Source organism: Tamandua tetradactyla, chromosome 18, assembly GCF_023851605.1.
Source record: "Tamandua tetradactyla isolate mTamTet1 chromosome 18, mTamTet1.pri, whole genome shotgun sequence".
In the NCBI taxonomy this organism is placed as follows: domain Eukaryota; kingdom Metazoa; phylum Chordata; class Mammalia; order Pilosa; family Myrmecophagidae; genus Tamandua; species Tamandua tetradactyla.
In genome coordinates, this window is record NC_135344.1 from 61,250,866 (window position 1) to 61,268,845 (window position 17,980).

General features: G+C 39.3%; 1 long non-coding RNA gene across 1 annotated transcript in view; it reads right to left on the reverse strand.

Moving 5' to 3' along the window:
* Positions 1 to 6,749, reverse strand: part of LOC143662674 (uncharacterized) — an 84,912-nt gene extending 78,163 nt beyond the window's left edge. The window contains exon 1 of the long non-coding RNA XR_013165535.1: positions 6,572 to 6,749. This is a non-coding gene — a long non-coding RNA (uncharacterized LOC143662674). The remainder of the gene's footprint in view (positions 1 to 6,571) is intronic.
* Positions 6,750 to 17,980: the final 11,231 nt, after the last annotated feature.

The window sequence follows — 17,980 nt, forward strand, 5'->3', positions numbered from 1 at the left end:
ATTATTTTCACTTTCCAGTTATTATTCAAATAAATCCCTGATGGTAAAGCTGCTCAAGAAAGAGTATTTTAGCATTTCCAGATGGTAGATTTTTAATTTCTTCACTAGTTTTATGATTAGTTTCTAGATTAATTGCTTTCTGATCAGAGAAACTTTTCTGTACTCATTTTAATTTTTGGAATTTATTAAATTTTTCTTCGTGACCCTGTATATGGTCAATTTTTATGACTGTTTCAAGGGTAGCTGGAAAAATGTATTCTGTTTCCAAGACATAGATTTTTATAAAAATCAATTCAATTGACCTCATTAATTACATCATTTTATATTCATTTGCAAAACAAACAGGAATTAAAGTCTCATACATGCATCTTAAAGTTTCCTCTGGTTTTGTATGGTCCAAAATGTTTATCTTCTACTTTTTTACTTGATAATGGTTTGACTGGGTATAAAGTGTTTGCTCATATTTTGTGGACGTTGCTCAAATCTCTTCTAGTGCTAAGTGTTGCTGTGGTGAAGTTTAAAGCCAGTCTGATATTTTTCAAAGTCGTCTTGCCAGAAATTCAGAAGTTTTTAAAGCCAAGAACCTTTCAAGGTATATCTCAACAGTGATAATTCTGTGTTATTTTTTCCTGCAACAGGGTCACTCTTTCAATTGCATATTAAGTCTTTTATTTATGGAAAGTTTTACACATTTATTTATGGATCTATCATTGCTCTTCATATTGTTGGTTAGTTTTCTTTTTCAAGACTACAAAAACACTGGTATAATTTATGCCCTTATCTGCCCTTAATATCTATCATCTTACCTCTCACCTTCATAGAACTCTGTTTATTTCCTTTTCATTTCACCCATTTTTCTCTTTCCCATCCTTTGAGCACTTGGCTTCTTTCCAACAAATTCCATTTTCTTTCTGTTGCTTCCAGTATGGTCTTCATTTCTAAGTGATCTTGTTTGCTAAGTTCTGCCAGTTTCTGTTTCACCTCCTGCTGTCTTGCTAAAGAGTTTCTGAACTATTGTATATCTGTTTTTTGAGCTCTTGTTTTTTCAGAGGTGACTGTTTCATTCAGTTGTTTTTCATTTTTAATTCATAGCAGTAAATTGGGTCATAAATTTCATCTGTCTTGTGGAAATATTTTTCTAATTTGTTTTTCTTGATTCTTTCATCCTTTTTTTCAGGTATAGAGACTGCGGTGCTCCTTTCTGATTATTGATCTTTAAATTAGGTGAGAGCTTTCTGGATCAGCTATTTGCAAGAAATCTGTGTGGATCTCCTTAAACTTTGGATTATACAGGTGAGGGAAAACCTTCAGCTTTTCTTCTCCTTAACTGACAGAGATTGGCAGCTACAGGGCCGCACACAAGGCCATCTCTCTCCTCTCCTTCCTTTGCCAACAGACTAACCAATGAACTTTTTAATCACTACTGAATAGCTGAGTCATCATACCTCTCAGTTGTCTTCAACTGTGATCACAAAACACTTCCCTTAAGAATAGTGATGCTCAAAAAACAAAAGACCGCAGTGATCTGCAAGCACCCGTACATATTTAAATATTTATGAAATTATATATATATATATTTACAAATATGCATACAAGTATCCCCTATTTGTTTTCATCACAGAGATTTTCCAAGTGTAAGTATCCTTGTACTTGTTTTCTGAAGCATCAAAGCACCTGGAGAAACAATGGGAACATATCACTGATCATTCAGGGCCTACGATTGAGTATATCTCATCCACTCCTTCTAACTGCTCTGCACAGCAAATATGATTACTGATCTTTTTTGTAGATAAGGCTAAGAAAGCTAAGGAACTTGCCGAGGTCATGCAGCTAACCAGGACCAAAGCCAGAATTCAGAGACAGGTCTCCAGAGCCTGTGCCCAGCTACTGCAAAGACAGTGACATGGGCAGAACCCTAGGACTCCTGTAAAGCATAACTGGTCCTGAGAAAGGGCCCCAGACTTGCCCAGGGAACACAGGGCACCGGGGCTCCATGCCTCACTCCTTTAGCCCTCAATTTTCCATCGCCATCAGACAGCTGCTTGAAATACTATAACTCCAATCCCCATGACCTGCTTGGAATTCTTCCAGCACCCCCAGGGCTTTGCAGTCCCAGTATGGGAAATTCTGCTTTAGAGGGATGCTATGAATATTAAGTAACAAGTGATTATAAATCTTTTGGCAAATGTACAGTCCTATAGAAATGTAAAATAACGTATGTTCCCGTTTAAATTCATTTATAGCAATTGGACCTAACTAAGGCACTTTGCCTATTGCTTAAGGCTTACACTCTACAGTATTTGTAAAGAAGTCATCAGTCACCTCTTTTACATAAGGCACAGAGAAGTTCTCTTCATCTCCATGCCATCTGCTGCAGAGGGATTTTTTGGTCTGCTCTGATTGCCCCATTGTTGGTGGGGTCTGTTACAAATAATCTCCTAGTTACTTCCACGATTTATCCCTTTTTGATGGCCTCATCAATTCACTATCTCTCTGAGGGTATTTACGGATCGTTAAAAATCTAAGTTCTAGTCTGTCAGCCCTTCATCTTGGATGATCACGTTTAGCACAATTTCTTTCCACGTGTTTCCATTTTGTTACACAACAACTCCCACTCGTCCCCAAATTAGAGTATGCATCTCCAAAATCCAATTATCCATATTAACTACTCCCTGGATAAATAAATATCCATAAGTGTTCCAAGAAACTTTAACCTTAATAACTTCATAATAATTGAGACCTTTTCACTGGAGTTGCCAAAAAGCAAAACAACTTTACTTTGAAAGTCCATGCTCTTTTCTCACTCCACCCTTTCCAGGAGGTTCCAGAGAACATGAAGTAAAGGTGATCTCCCAGGACACCCAAATGCAATGAGGTCTCTGGTTATCTACAAGCCAGATAATCACTCCTTCACTTCACTGAGTTTGAGTCACTTCCCTCCATGTTCTTGCTAATACTTGAAGTTTTCTGTTTCTCCTCTCTCCGCACTGTAGTGCTACTGAATACTTCCTGCTGCTCTGGAATGCCATTAAATTGTGATCGTCCATCAGGCAGTCTTGTGGAGGCCATCCACTTAGACCAGCGTCTTCAGGCCTTCATCTCCTCCTCTCTGATGCTGTCCTTAGAAGTCCTTTCCGCTCAGTATTTACTTCCCACTCACTGGCTGGTTTATGCCACATGCTCCCAGACCCCAAATAAAAAGCTTCTGGGAGTATGAGGCTCTGACATGCCTTCGCAGACCCTGCTGCATCTTTAATAAACCAACATAGCACCAAGATGTTTTAAAGCAATCCAGTCTTCACTTACACCCTTTAAATATTTGTAGACAGTTTTCACAGCCCTCGGTCAGGCAGCCGGGTAACCCAGTCTTGCCCTCTCAGAAAATGTGCATTAATGGTATTGATGCTGTTTAAAAAAGTCTTTGCTGGCACTGGCCAGACTGACTCCCTTGTTATCAGAAATGGAAAGTTACCTCGCCTCTATCCTGTACATGGGGAAATTCACCAACAGCAGGACAATCTCAAGTGACAATCATCAAATAGTCTTTCATTCAACGAGCTTTTACTCTAGGAAGTTGTCTTCTCTTCCTTTTTTTGCTTCCATATTTCTTTTTGTTTTTATCTTCCGAGAAAATGCATCAGTCTACACTTTGTGGCAAATTTCACCCTAGCAAACTTGAAACAGATTCCACTGTAAATTCCTCAAGGACAGCAACTATATTAGTTATTCTTGTGAGTGTGTGCATAAAAAGAGAGACAGCCAGGAGCACCAAATGAGGGAGCAAGTGAGTGAATGGATACGTGAATAAATGAATAAGAATTGCAAAAGGGAAACATCAGCAAACAGGACATGGTATAATTTTAAAAGAAGAAAGAAAATCTGGTTATATTTCCACATTCACAACTGATGTTGTGTTATGACTAAGATAAGCCTAAAAAAAAGTACAATGACTGAGAAAAGCACGTAGCAAGTTACTGGCTTTAGAGTCATACGTACTTAGATTGGAATCCCGGCTTTGCCATTTCCTGACCTGCTTAACTTCTCTCAGTCTGTTTTCCGTACGAGGCAGGTCATAATACCCGTAATATCTACCTTTAGGATTCATAATAGCAATGATGTCATAAAATGCTTCCTGCTGTGACTGGCACAAGGTGGTACTTAACAAATGTAATTAGCCTAGATGGCATTCTAGTAAGGGTCAAAGTGAAGAACTCTCAGATTTTTGGTTAATATATGCTATGTCTCACTCATGGCTCTTAATTCTTAGATCTTATTTTCTCTTATCCTTAAGGTTTATTTTACTGAAGGAATTTCAGTTCTGTTTTCAAAATTGGGAATCAGTGTCCCATGTTCCCCAGGGGGGGACAAAGGCCATGCTAAGTAATTCCCTAGCTGTGTCTCTGACCAGTCTTTGGAGAACAGGTTTAAAGACCGAGTTGGGCCAGGGACCCTGTCCCTGCTCACCTTTAAAGGACATTAATCCTCATAAAAAATCCCATGAGTAAGGTATGCTTCTCATCATCCACCATTTTACAGATGTGGAAACAGAATCTGAGGATATTAACTAACTTGACCAAGGTCATAGTTAATTCGCGTTCATACTCCATCCAGCACCAGAACCCCAGGAGGCCACGCTCTCAACCACTGTGCTGTCCTCCCTCCTGCAGGCTGTGACCTCGGCAACTCTGAAACAGGACTCGGCACTGGCCAGTGAGCTTGGATAATGGCTCCTCAGGCCCTAGGCCAAGATGCATCAGAGTTGTGAGAGTGTCTTTCCTGCTTTAACATGGCCATGGTGGCTGGGAATATGGGCAATTCCCTGGGAGACAGAGAGAGACATTCCATCAAGAAATGGAAGGTGGCCCAATAACGAGTGTGTGTGGCACACCCAGACACTTGTCCACACAAATTCACTCACCTGGCCAGGAGAAGTCCCAGGTAAGCTGGAAGCAATGCTCCTTCTTCTCTTTACATTCATCTTTTTCCCTTCTTAACAATTTTAACCGCTGTCTAATTCCATGGTTAACACGTTGTTACCTTCCCCCTTGCCAACCCACCTGCCTCACAGCCCCTCCCCCCCCCAATCCTGGCTACCCAGTTAGAGCCTATTCTTAGTACCCGTACATCTAGATTTCCAGAACTTTCCACTTCTCCTTGTCCTGTGAAAGCTGCTGACACAGAAGTTTGCTATTTAATTATGATACCTAGATGTTCAAAACCTCAGTGTTGCATCCGTAGCAAATATCTTTGCTTAAGACAGGACTTAAACGACAATAGAAAAAAAGAACTTAGCACTGTATAAAAGCAGCACCCCCTTTGAAAGAAAACTTCATGAACTCTAGTGTCATTCTGACTTCTGGAAACATCTTTCCATCAATCTTATATATTTTCTGAACTTTGACACTTCTAGTAATTGTGATCACTACAGTTTCACCTCTTCCAACTGCGATTTTGCTAATGTGATTGTTGCACAATCACATTAGCAGTTAATAAACTAGGCGCCCCCTTGCCATCTTCCTGAGCAGAGCTGGTGGATCCAAGGCCCACAGAATTTTGACAGAACTTATTTCTGAGGTTAAGCCTCTTCTTGGGCTGTAAGGTCAAAATTCCATTTGAAGGCTGTGCTACTCCCAGTAAAGGGCCTGAGATTCTCCATGATATAGGTTCACAGCTTCTTCTCTGGATCTGGGAACCAAAGTGTTCTGGAATGTTTTAGATTTTAGAGAAGAAATGCCCAAATACTGAATATGGCATAACATCCCCCCAGTGGCTCTGGAGCAGTACCCCCTCATCAGACACATGGATATTTCTGCAGCTAAGTAAATGAATGGTCCTTCTAAGTGGCCTAAGTATAAGAGATAAATAGCCTGGCAGCAGTTCAGCTCAGCTCCTGCCTTAGATAGAAGCAGTCTGTGTTGCCAAATGAGTTACCCAAAACCTTTTGGTTTACAGAGGTTTTTGGCTTTTAGAATTGACAGATAAGAGACTGTAAATGCAAATAGCCGCCCTTTGGTGAGCACTTCCCGGCCTCTTGTTCAATCCCAATAAGAAGCCTCCAGGAAGGTTCTGTCCTAAGCTTCCTTCAGCAAACGAAGAAACTTTGGTATGGAAAGTTGAGGAAAATTGCTAGAGCTCACAGAGCTAGTAAAAAGGATTCAGACGGGTCCGGATGCTGCGCCCTGGGGAAAGCACCCAGCCTGATGGAGCTGTTCTGAAGGGGGCACCTTGGGGTCTCCTCTGTGGGCTGAGCAGACTCCTGGCTACTCTGGCTTCCCAAGCTTTCCTCACTTAGCTTGAGCTCTTTTAGCGCCAGCAGGTTGACACTGATCCCTGTTACTTCTGTGGGGCCTCTCTCCTTTTCTTGCTAAAGATATTTTTAAAATAGTCTGGGGCCCCAGACATTCTTGAAGCAGTCATTTCCTTTCCTTCTCGTTTATTAATGGGCCTATTTCTTTCTACTCCCCTGTGTTTCTCCTGGGCACTTGTGGAGGCCTGTTTATTGCCTTTGGCTGACATTACCTTTCCCCTACTCCACCCCCACCTTTATCGTCTCGGTGCCAGCGGGACTAACCTTTGCGCGATCCCTTGATTCTGCTTCCCTCTCCCACTCTGCGTCTCCCTCGGGCGGGCTTTTCCGCCCTGAGATTGCTGGGTGCCCTGGCCTCCCGGCCAGGGAGGGCCGGGCAGCGGCCAGGGTGAAGTCTCATCCGCATCCCAAGGGTCCCTTCTCTGTGGGAAGGAGCGGGTCGTTTTTGTTTTGTTTTGTTTTTAATTCTTTTACGCAGGGCGCAGCGCTGAGCACACCCTGAGCGGGCGGGGGCTGGCCCGGGGGCCCTTCCCACGCGGTGCCTGGTGCGGGACGGCTCCTCCCTTGGCAGCTCCCGGCTGCCTTGTAGGGTCTGCGACCAGGATTAACCAACACTAAGGGGGCCTGCAGCCGATTTGGCTTCTGCTCTCCGGAGCCTGCCCCGAGGCGGGCCTGGCTTTTGGCTTCAGCCTCCTCAAGGCGGGCGGAGAGCTGGCAGACCCAGGCCTGACCACCGGCTCCCTGCTCACCAGCTGGCGACCTCCCAAGCAAGTTTTTTACTTACCCTCTTTTTGCTTCATTTCCTCATCGATAAAATGGGAGTTAGGAAAATACTACCTAATCCAGGGTGTGGCTCTGAGGATTTAAATGCATTAAATGAGCGGATGCACCCGGACCACTCCGCGCCCTGCCTGGTCAAGGTCAGCCGGCTGTGCGCAGAGACAGAGTTACTTCTGTCTCTTCACTCCTTCGTGCTCTAATGTGAACCCTAATTCCACCAAGGTTTACAGTATTAGTGCTGGAATTGTCATCTCCCCGTTTGCCCACCATCACTGCTGCTCAGTTGTTCTCTTTATTTTACGGAATATCGAATGCCACACATAGCAGAGCCAAAGTGAGCACTAGCCATCATTTTGAGGATAAAGAAAGATTTCATAAAGTACCAGGGACTAACTAGCCCAGGCTGGGCTGGAACTAGAACCCAAGCGAGGGCACTACCTGTCAGCACTCTGTGACCATCCATTCTGGTTTGACCCAGTCTCTCATGGTTTTAGCAAAAAAGACCAGCTTTCTGGAAAACTGCTCAGTTCTGGGCAAACCTGGCAGTTGGTCACCCTAAGCCTTGGGCATTTTTGAGACAAGTTGCTTTATTAATCAAAAGATTACATTTGCTGTCTTCCCAGCTGTTTATTAATGGAGGGAAAATAACAACCCACAAATGCCAAATCTGCATATAGGCAATATTTTAAAACACTATAGCCTAAAAACTCATAAAACAAACATTTCCAATAGTTGTGCTTTTTTATGCTTACTGTCCCTGTAATTTCTCATTAGATTACTCCACATCAAAAGAGTAATCTATTGCTGGCTGTCCCAAGGGAGCAGCATTCTGTGAATGGCTTCAATGCTGTTAATAAAGGAATTTCACAAACTTCTAACTAAATATGGGGAGTAGTTTATAGTCCATCAGACTTAATCCCCTAACTTAAAAAAATATTGGTCTTCTAGAAAACATAACTAGGAGCTATTGTTGCAGAATACACCATGGAATGGAACTGCTATGCAAACTTAAGCACTTAATGCTGTTAATAATCCAAATATCTTACCACAGTGGTTGTTTCTTTTGGAAAAGGACAAATAAACCTTAGATTTATATCTATAGGCAGATACGGCAACTATATTTCTCCTACTTGTTCAACTTATAGCAAATGTGTATTGCACTCTTAATATAGGATTGTCCCAGGTATTGGTTGAGTGAATTGTGTTGAATAAGACAGAAAATGGCTGCTGTCCTTATGGGAGCTCTAGTCTAGTGGGAAAGAGAATTTTAAATAATTACACAAATAAGGATAAAATTATAATTGTGGTAAATGCTATGAAGCAGAGTGCTGGGTACTCTGGGAACGTTCAGTGGGGCGCGTAACCTAATCTGAAGAAGGACATTTAAGCCATGATATGAATGATAAGTGAACAGTCTCAGATGTGGGGAGACAGCATTCCAGGTAAAGCCCCACTGGGGGAAAGAGTTTGGCATATATTGTGGAAAGAAAGTCAAGTGTTTATATACTGAAAGGTTGATACGCCTGGAGGATCTGGGCAGTAATAGATAGAGGCAAGAGTTGAATCTGGTGAGATAAACAGTGTTCAGATTGTACAGGAAATCAAACCAAACTGAGAATCTCAAACTTTACCCTGAGAGCAATAGGACTCAATTAATGGGTTTGAGTAGAAGAATGACCACATCAAATTTTCATTTTTGAGATATAATTTACTCATGAAACAATGCACATATCTTATGTGTTCATTTGGATGAGTCCTGACAATTATATGTACTTATATAATTACCACCTGAAACAAGACATGGAACATTTCCAGGAAATTTCCAGAAAGTTCTCTTGTGCATCTTTCCAGGTACTCTCTTCCACTATAGATTACTTTTTCTGCTCTTTAAATTCATATAAATGGACTCATACGATGTCTAACAGTGTCAAGCTTCTTTTTCTCATTTTAATGTTTTTTTGAGATTTATTCCTATTGTTACATATAGCAGTAGATCACTTCTTTTTGTTGTTCTTTTTTGTTTATTTTTGTTTTTTTTTTTGTAGCACTCTGTTGTATGAATAAGCCATGATTTGTATATCCATTCTCCTCTTGATGGACATTTGAAATGTTTCTCAGATTTGCATTTTCAGAAGATAACTTTCTTGATTGAGGGAAAGACTGGAAATCTGGGAGATCAACTGGGAGGCTGTTATAAGAGTCAAGACCGAGATAATGGCAGCTTTGTCTAGGGTGTTCAATATATGACTGAGAATCATGATGAGAGAAAGGGAGGTACCAAAGATATTTCCAAAGTATTTGACTTGAGCAACTGTTTGAATTGTGGTCCCATTTACTGAGATGGTGAGAACAGAAAAGCCAGATATGAGGTGGAGGTTGAAGTGGAGGTTCAGGTTGCATTTTCTAACATGCTAACTTTGACATAACTTTGGGAGGTCACAAATAAGTTTGTTGGATATTTGGATCTGGAGCTCAAAACGGAAATCTGGAGTTGAGATAAGGATTGGGGAGTATCTACATGTTTAGATTGTGTTTACATTTATGAAAATGAATGAAATTGTGTTCTAAAGTATAGATTAAGAGAAGGTCAGTAAGAAGAGGAGAACACAGCAAAGAAGGAGCAAAGTAAACCTTCATAATAGGTGAATTAAGGTGGAAATGCTCTGTCAGTCAAGGCAAAAGGTTATAAGACTGATAGCTGCTAAAAATTAGCTTACATATTCACCAGCGTTTAGGAAGAAATTTTAAGGTATTTGAATATATAAACTAGAAATATAGTATTTTGGAAAAAGATAAGCAATATCCATTTGGTTTCAAGAGACCACAATGGCTTAATTAGGTTCGAAATGGTTTTTCTTAATTGGGAGTATTTAAAGTGTTTTAACTTTAAGGAGCCCACAGATTTCTGTGATGGACATTTTTCTGGAGAAAGAGTCTATGATTTTCAGCAACATCTCTAAGGGTTAGCAACCCCAAAGAGATTAAGGGTCACTGACTTAACAGGCGCAAGAACAATACTTCAATTTCTACAGCTGAAGACGACAACACCCTTGCAGACTCGACAAGCAATCAGAACCTCTTTAGTAGCTCCGTCAATGCCATGACCTTGCACTAAGAGCTTCTGTCCATTTCTAATGACATCATAGCATTACCATTCCTGAAGGACACCTTGACATCAGTCCTCCAGCTTGTGCCTGGCGCTAAGGATGTGAAATTAGGGGCACACTGGGACATGCAACCAAGATCTCCTGATCCTAAATTCAAAGCCTTTTCTACAGCACACCTTTTGCCCTCTTGCCTTCACCTTAAGACACATTTTTCATCTGAAGTCTTCCAGTCCCAGAGCCCTTCTGCGGTCGTCAACCAAAAGAATGCCTTCTTCACTACTCCTCTTGATGTCACCAGCACCATTAGGAACTGCTGGTGATCTTATTTCTTCTTCCTGAAACAAGCGTCAGCAGAATGAGTTTGTGGATGTCTTCAATGGGAGTCTCAAAAAAGAATGTCTTGCATAATCATCATCCTTGGTTCTCCCTCCTGCCTAGTATTTGGAGGCCACCTTCATTTTGTCAACAGTTACCATGATGGAACTCATCATAAATCTGTTTGCCCTGAAAATCACTCACAGCTTCACAATCCTCTGTGTCTCGATTTCACCTTACAGCCCAGTCTTGACATTTGTTCTCACCTTGTTGCCATGAGTGATCCAATCAACCAGGTGTTGCACAAGACGTTAGGGTAAACCCTTGCCATTTACCCATCACAAACTAGCAATAGTGAAAGACCACAGACTCCCAGGCCTAGTCTACAGGGTCAGGGGTAACTTTGAGTATCAGAAATTTTTTTTAAAGGAACACAAGTAAAGCGCACGAACATCATTCCTTTGACCCTGATGTATCCCTGCAAGAAAACCTGATATATGTTGTCCCTCTGGGAGAAACAGAGGGGGGCACCACAGTCTTCTGGTTGAAAGGACTGCCTGCCAGGTCTTCTTCGGAATATGTGTTGCTTTGTGATATTCATAAAAATAATTTGGCAGGGTTTGAGATGAAGGTAAATTGATACCAGATTGCCAAAGTTGCAAAAAATGTTCAACCAATTCATCAAGCATGGTCTGAGGGCTTGAGAACTTTCCAGGGAAAGAACACCCCTGTACTTGGAGCATTTTCTGATTAGGAAATAAATGAGAACCCCCCCCCCCCAAATTTCTTACCAAGTGATGATAAACCACAGAGGAGCAAGATTTGTTTTTAATCTTCAAGATGTTACAGAAGGGAAAATAATACTTCTGCAAGGATGTCCTTTGGCAAACCCACTTGAATGGTTATTATTCTTAAAAAAGGAAAATGATAAGCATTGGAGAGGATGTGGAGAAATAGGAACACAACATTTATTGCTGATAGAATGTAAAATAGTGCAGCCACTGTGGAAGACAGTTAGGCAGTTCCTCAGAAAGTTAAGCATAGAATTACCATATGACCTAGCAGTCCCACTTCTAGGTATAGACTCAAACAAATTGAAAGTAAGGACAAATACGTATTTGAACACCTATCTTCATAGCAGCATTATTCACAATTGCCAAAATATAGAAGCAACCCAAATGTCCATCAACTGAGGAATGAATAAAGCAAATGTGATACATTCATACAACAGAATATTATTCAACCATAAAAAGTGATGAAGCTTTGATCCATATAACACCATAGATGAACCTTGAAGGCTAAAATGGATGTTAAGTGAAATAAGCCAGACATGAACGGACAAATATTATATGATCTCACTGACATGAAATAATTAGAATAAGCAAACTCATAAAGTCAGAACCTAGAATATAGGTTACCAGGGAATGAAGTAGGGATAGGGAATAAGGAGTTAAGGCTTAAAATGTATAGAGCTTCTATTTAGGATAATGGAAATGTTTTTTTAATGGATGGTGGTGATGGTAGCACAGCATTGTGAATGTAATTATCAGTGCTGTATTATATATTTGAATGTGGTTAGAAGGGGAAATGTTAGGTTGTATGTATGTACTAGAATAAATTTTTTTAAATCCATAGAACTATACAGTACAAGCAGTAAATCCTAAGTTAAACCATAGACTATAGTTAATAGTAAAGTTATAAAAATGTGCTCTCATCAATTGTAACAAACGTACCACACCAATGCAAAGTGCTAATAATGGGGTGGTATATGGGAATTCTGTATAAAAAAATTAATATATATCCTTTGGAAATTGCTCTTCTAGCAATCTTTCAAAATTGCATGTGGTATCTGCAGAGGCAGGGCCCTTGTTGGGATTCCATTATAAACCTTGGAAATAGAGGTCAGGTAAGTAGCTTAATGTCATTCACACATCCTTAATAACTTGTTAGGCCAGAACTCATTTCTAAATTTAGGACCAATTTGCCTTTGAACTATCAATAAAAATAAGTCGGTGTTCATATAACATGAATCCTTACCAAAAAGAGAGAATGTCTCTCTGCAAGGTTGAATTTAATTTCCAAGATGAGAACAAAAGTGTGAACATGAATAACTGCTATTAAGTAATGAGGCCCATCCCAATTTGAAGACAGTTTAGAATAGTCCTTTTAGGAGGGTTGGATGAGATGCATCTTGTAGTGACATGGAAACCTTAGAGGTAAATTAACCGAAGTTACTATAAAGCATCTTACAGAAAAGCAGCAAAGATCTGCTACTAGAAAGGAAACTGGTTAGGGTCATTTCTACACAGGATTGTCAGTGGCCACACCCAGAGACCTGACTTGAGAACTGACTGCATCTCAGACCCTAGGTTATCAAGCTTGAGGGTTTATCTACCCAGAGAGCCTAGGCAGAGTCTTATGATGCGTCTGGCAGAGAGATTTCTCAGGACTGACATCTCTGCAGTTATTCTCATTCATTTCCTTCATTCTCATATGCTCTCTCTTCTCTGCATACTTCTCACCTTCAAAAAAAAGTTTTAGAAATTGCTGGTTTTCTTATAGATCACTGCAAAAATAAAAGTGTCTTCTGAAATAATTACTTGAAAAGGAACTGTTAAAGAAAGGACTTTGTGCATAGTATCTTTCATGAATGGCATTTATTCTTTTGAGCTCTGTGATAGCTTCCCAGCACTACCATAAAATGAACAGATCCACTGAAAGCTGTGGAACTTCCCCTATGAGAACAATCATTCAGGCCTCCCGGCATGAGGGATGCCAGTGTTAGAACCAATAAAACTTGGGGGTTGTAGAATTTACCTGCTGACTTTCAGCCCAAACCCATTCTTTCAAGCTAGTGGGATTTTTCATGTTTTAGTAGTAAGTTTACAAAGTCAAAAAAAAAAAAAAGATTGAAAAAACCTTTCCCATGATGGGAATTCCCTGGGATACTGCCTATTTTATATTGGTACATATTTTTTACTGCTGTGTTATTTTCAATATACTGTGGTATGTTGGTTTTTGTTTTTCTCTTGGCCAAGCCCTGGAAACTATTAGGTCATCTTAAGAAAGTAATAAAACCCGCCATTGAAAACTTCCTCCATATCTTTCTAGAATCTTCTACCACCCAAACATTCGGCTTCTTCATGCCACGTGTTATGTCCCAATCAAACCATGTTTGCCTTTGCTCATGCAGCTTCTGCTGCCTGCAAGGCAGTCTCCACCTCTGTCTCCAACCTGTTGATTTTTCTATCCCCCAGGTCCTAGCTGAACTACCATTTCCTCATCTCCGAGGTTGGGAGACCATCCTTCTTCTGCTCATTTGGTTTTAGCTCTCTGTACCTCCTTTTTTTTTTTTTTTTAGCACCTAGCACATTCCACTAAGGATTACCTTTCAGACAAGTTTATTTCCCCCACTACATCATGAGCTCCCCCTCAAGGGGAGAAGCCTTTTCTTTTTTTGGTCTCCCATGGCCATAAAATAAACATTTTAAAAATTAAATAGAATTCATATCTAATTTGAATAATATCAAAGTGACCTTGATGAAGAAAATAGGTGAAAAAGAGCAGCTCAAAAACATATATGTAAAAGGGTAGCACATAGCCTTAGCCTTAATAATGGTGAGGATGATGGCAATGGTTAATTCTTAATGGTCAATTCTCTTCTAAATACTCATATATTAATTCATTTAAGACTCACGACCATACAACAAGGTCAGCAATTTTTAAGTCCATTTTATAAATGAAGAACTCAAGGCCAAGAGTATTTGACTTGCTTCTGTAAAGCCACACAGCTCAGAGGTATACAGCTGGGATTATGGAATCAGGTAACCAGGACCCATGCACTTAACCATTTCACTATACTGCTTCTATAGAGGGATAGGGAAGAAGACAAATCATATGAATAGACTAAACCTGGTATTTTAGTTTGCTAGCTGCTGGAATGTGATGTACCAGAAACAGAATGGCTTTTAAAAGGGGGAGTTTATTCAGTTTCAAGTTTACAGTTCTAAGGCCAAGAAAATGTCCCAATTAAAGCAAGTCTATAAAAATGTCCAAACTTAGGCACCATCAAGAAGTTACCTTCACTCAAGAAAGACCAATGAAGTTCAGGGTTTGTTTCTATCTCACCTGGAAAGGCACATGACAAACATGATGATGTCTGCTAGCCTTCTCTCCAGACTCCTTTCATGAAGCTCCCCTGGGGCTGTTGTCTTTCTTCATCTCCAAAGGTCTCTGACTAAGTGGGCTCTCGTGGTTCTCATTGGCTCTAAAGCTTTTTCCAAAATGGTTCCTGCTCAAAGGGCTCCAGTAAGCAATTCCAACTTGAATGGGTGGAAACGTACCTCCATGGAAACCACCTAATCAAAAGTTACCATCTATAATTTGGGTGGGTCATATCCCCATGGAAACAATCAAAAAGCTCCCACCCAGCAATATTGAATGAGGGTTATTAAGGACATGGCTTTTCTGGGGTCCACCACAGATTCAAACTGGTGTACTTGGTATGCTTTTAACGTCAGTCGATATAATCACCGTCCTCCCGTGGAGTGACTGCCTACTTTCAGTAGCTGCATGATCTTCCCTTCTCCACAGGTTTGCCTGGAAATACCTTTGGAGCACTATCCTTATGATGTCCTTGAACTCATAGATATCAAGCCTGGAGGAGATCACAAAGAAAAGTCTCATTCCAAAACCTTAAATTGCAGAGGTACCTGGCTTGCCCTTAGTCATCAGTTTGTCAAGGATGGTACACAAGCTGACTCATAGTCAAGGGCTATTTCCAGAGGCAGCGTGGTTTTTCTAGGAAGATTCATCTGAGAACAGTGTGCAAGATACATGAATTCCCTGTCATTAACTATGTCCTTTTAATTAATAACTACATAGTATCCTACTCTATAGAGGATTATAATAATAATTACTATAATAATTTATTTAGCCAATCCCTGGGATATTTAGGTTATTTTCAATGCTCTGCATGTATGAGGATAAATAAAACAAATGTTCTAGGGGATAAATCTTTGATCTTTGGATAAAACCATGATGATTTCTTTGTGTTAGATTTCTAAAAAGGAAATGACTGAAAATACTGGGTATACATATTTTTAGGATTTTAATGCATATAATCAAATTGTTTAATGGAAAGAGAGTACCATTTAAGCTCGTAAGAGCAGTTTATGAGGACACCTATCACCATCACAAAGCTGGATTTAAAAATAAAGAAAATCCTTGGCAATTACAATTGAAAGGAAAAAAGCATATTAATGTTGTTTTCGTTTGCATTTGTTTAACTACTAGTGGAATTGAATATTTTCATTGCCACTTGTAATGTTTCCTCTGTGATATGCTTGTTCTTGTCCTTTGCACAATTCACTATCGAGATGTTTGTCTACTGTAATAGTTATACAAGTTCTTCGTATAAAGTGAAGATACTGACCCTTTCCCTACTATGAAGCTTGCAGTTATCCCTGAGTTTTTAGGTTTTAGTTTTTGTTAATGGTGTTTTCATTTTTGTGTTGTATGTTTTAAAAGTATAGCTTCTCTCTTTGATACATCCCCATTCATTTATATTTTCTTCTAGAATTTTTTGTGGTTCACTTTTTTACATTTAAATGCTAGCTCATCTGGAATTTATTTGATTTGATTTGAGGAAGAAATGAAACTTATTTCTTGCCAAATGGTTATCCACATATCCCAACACAATGTATTGAATAAACTATTTTTCCCCAGTGACTTATGAAAGCCATCTTTATTATAAGTGAAATATACATGTATGTGTATATGCTTTTAAACTCTACTCTGTACTGTTCTTTTACCAATGTGCTTTCTAATTATTTTTAACATTCAGCATTATTAAACATTTGTTCTTCCAGATCAATTTTAAAATTACTATTTCAAGTCCATGCTCCAACTTCATGAAATTTCAATCTAATTTTATTGGCATTAAGTTAAACAAATATATATTTCTCTATGCAGTAATATTATATATTTCTTTAAGCTTTCTGTTAAGTTTTGTAGTTCTCCTTATGTGGACATATTTCTTTGTTTTCTCAGGTATTTTGTTTATTTTGGTTGCCATATACATTCACTATCCAAATATTTAATAAGAATCTGCTATGTGCCAGGCCCTCTCTTAGAATCTGGTGATACCGCGGGAAGAAAGCAGACTTGATATCTGCCCTCAGTTGAGTGGAGGGTATGTACAGTAATCAAATATCACAGAATTAAAATGTGAACTGTGATATGAGCTATAAAGGAGAGGTGTAAAGTACTCTAAGATTTGCCCCAGGAAGATCTAGGAAGGTTTCTCTGAGGGACTGATAACACGTTGAAAGCGTTCTTTAATGCTTCTAATGTATCATTTCCCAAACTTGCTCTGCTAAACATTAAATTTCAAAAACATATTCTCTGAAAAACATTGCTTTTTGGAGGGAAGTAATAATAGATACTTCCAATATTTTCTCTTCCAAAATGTGTTTTCATGTAAATATATAATAAACATGTTAATGTATTAGTGTATATTAAATACATTTTTATATAGTAATATATATTAAAATATACAAACACAATATGTTCTTTTATTATTATGTAATGATCTGCTTCAATGAACTGAATATTTGAGAACATTAGGAACTTGCATGTGAGGTCATCAAATGCAAAAAATAATAATAACCCAAACAAAAATCTGTAATCTTTACATTTCATGATATAGGCCCTTTTTCCCATCACTTTGTTGTCTTTTTAACAATTGCTGAGATGTATGATAAATATTTCATTTTATTATTATTAATTGTTTTTTTATTATTAACTTAACTTTTATTAACTTTTTTTTTGGCATGGGCAGGCACCGGGAATCGAACCTGGCTCCCTGGCGTGGCAGGCGAGAACTCTGCCTGCTGTATTATTAACTTCTATTGTTCATTAAATACTTTTTTTTTGTAGTGACCTTATAAGGTAATGACGGGGCTTGGTTTCTAGATTTAGAAAGATTTGGTAGGACAAATTGCTTTCTCTGCTTCTCTGTCTCCTCATCCAATCACAATAATAACAATGAGCCAAAAAGTGTAACCATAAGCATTAAATTATGTTTGTAAAGCATTTAGCCCTGTGTTTGGCACTTAGTGCTTAATACATAGCAGCTATAATTCTTTTTATACAATGTAGGGCAACAGGAATCAAAGAAGGAAGGCAGCTATAAAAGGAAAACAGTCAACTGGGTCTCAAAACACCTCAATTAAACGGGCCCAAAGTCAGAATACTTCAAAGACAAGGTTATCTAGCTCACGTTCAGTTTCTAAAAGCACAGATAAAAACTGTCCAAAAAGAAATAATGCCCAACTTGAACAAATAAACATCAGGTAGTAGCAAGAAGTGACCAGGAAAGTTGTTTTTCCTCTGGATTTCCGTCCACTCTAAATAGAGATACTCGGAAAGTTGGGTGTGTGATATGTGAAAGAACATTTTCTAACATCTC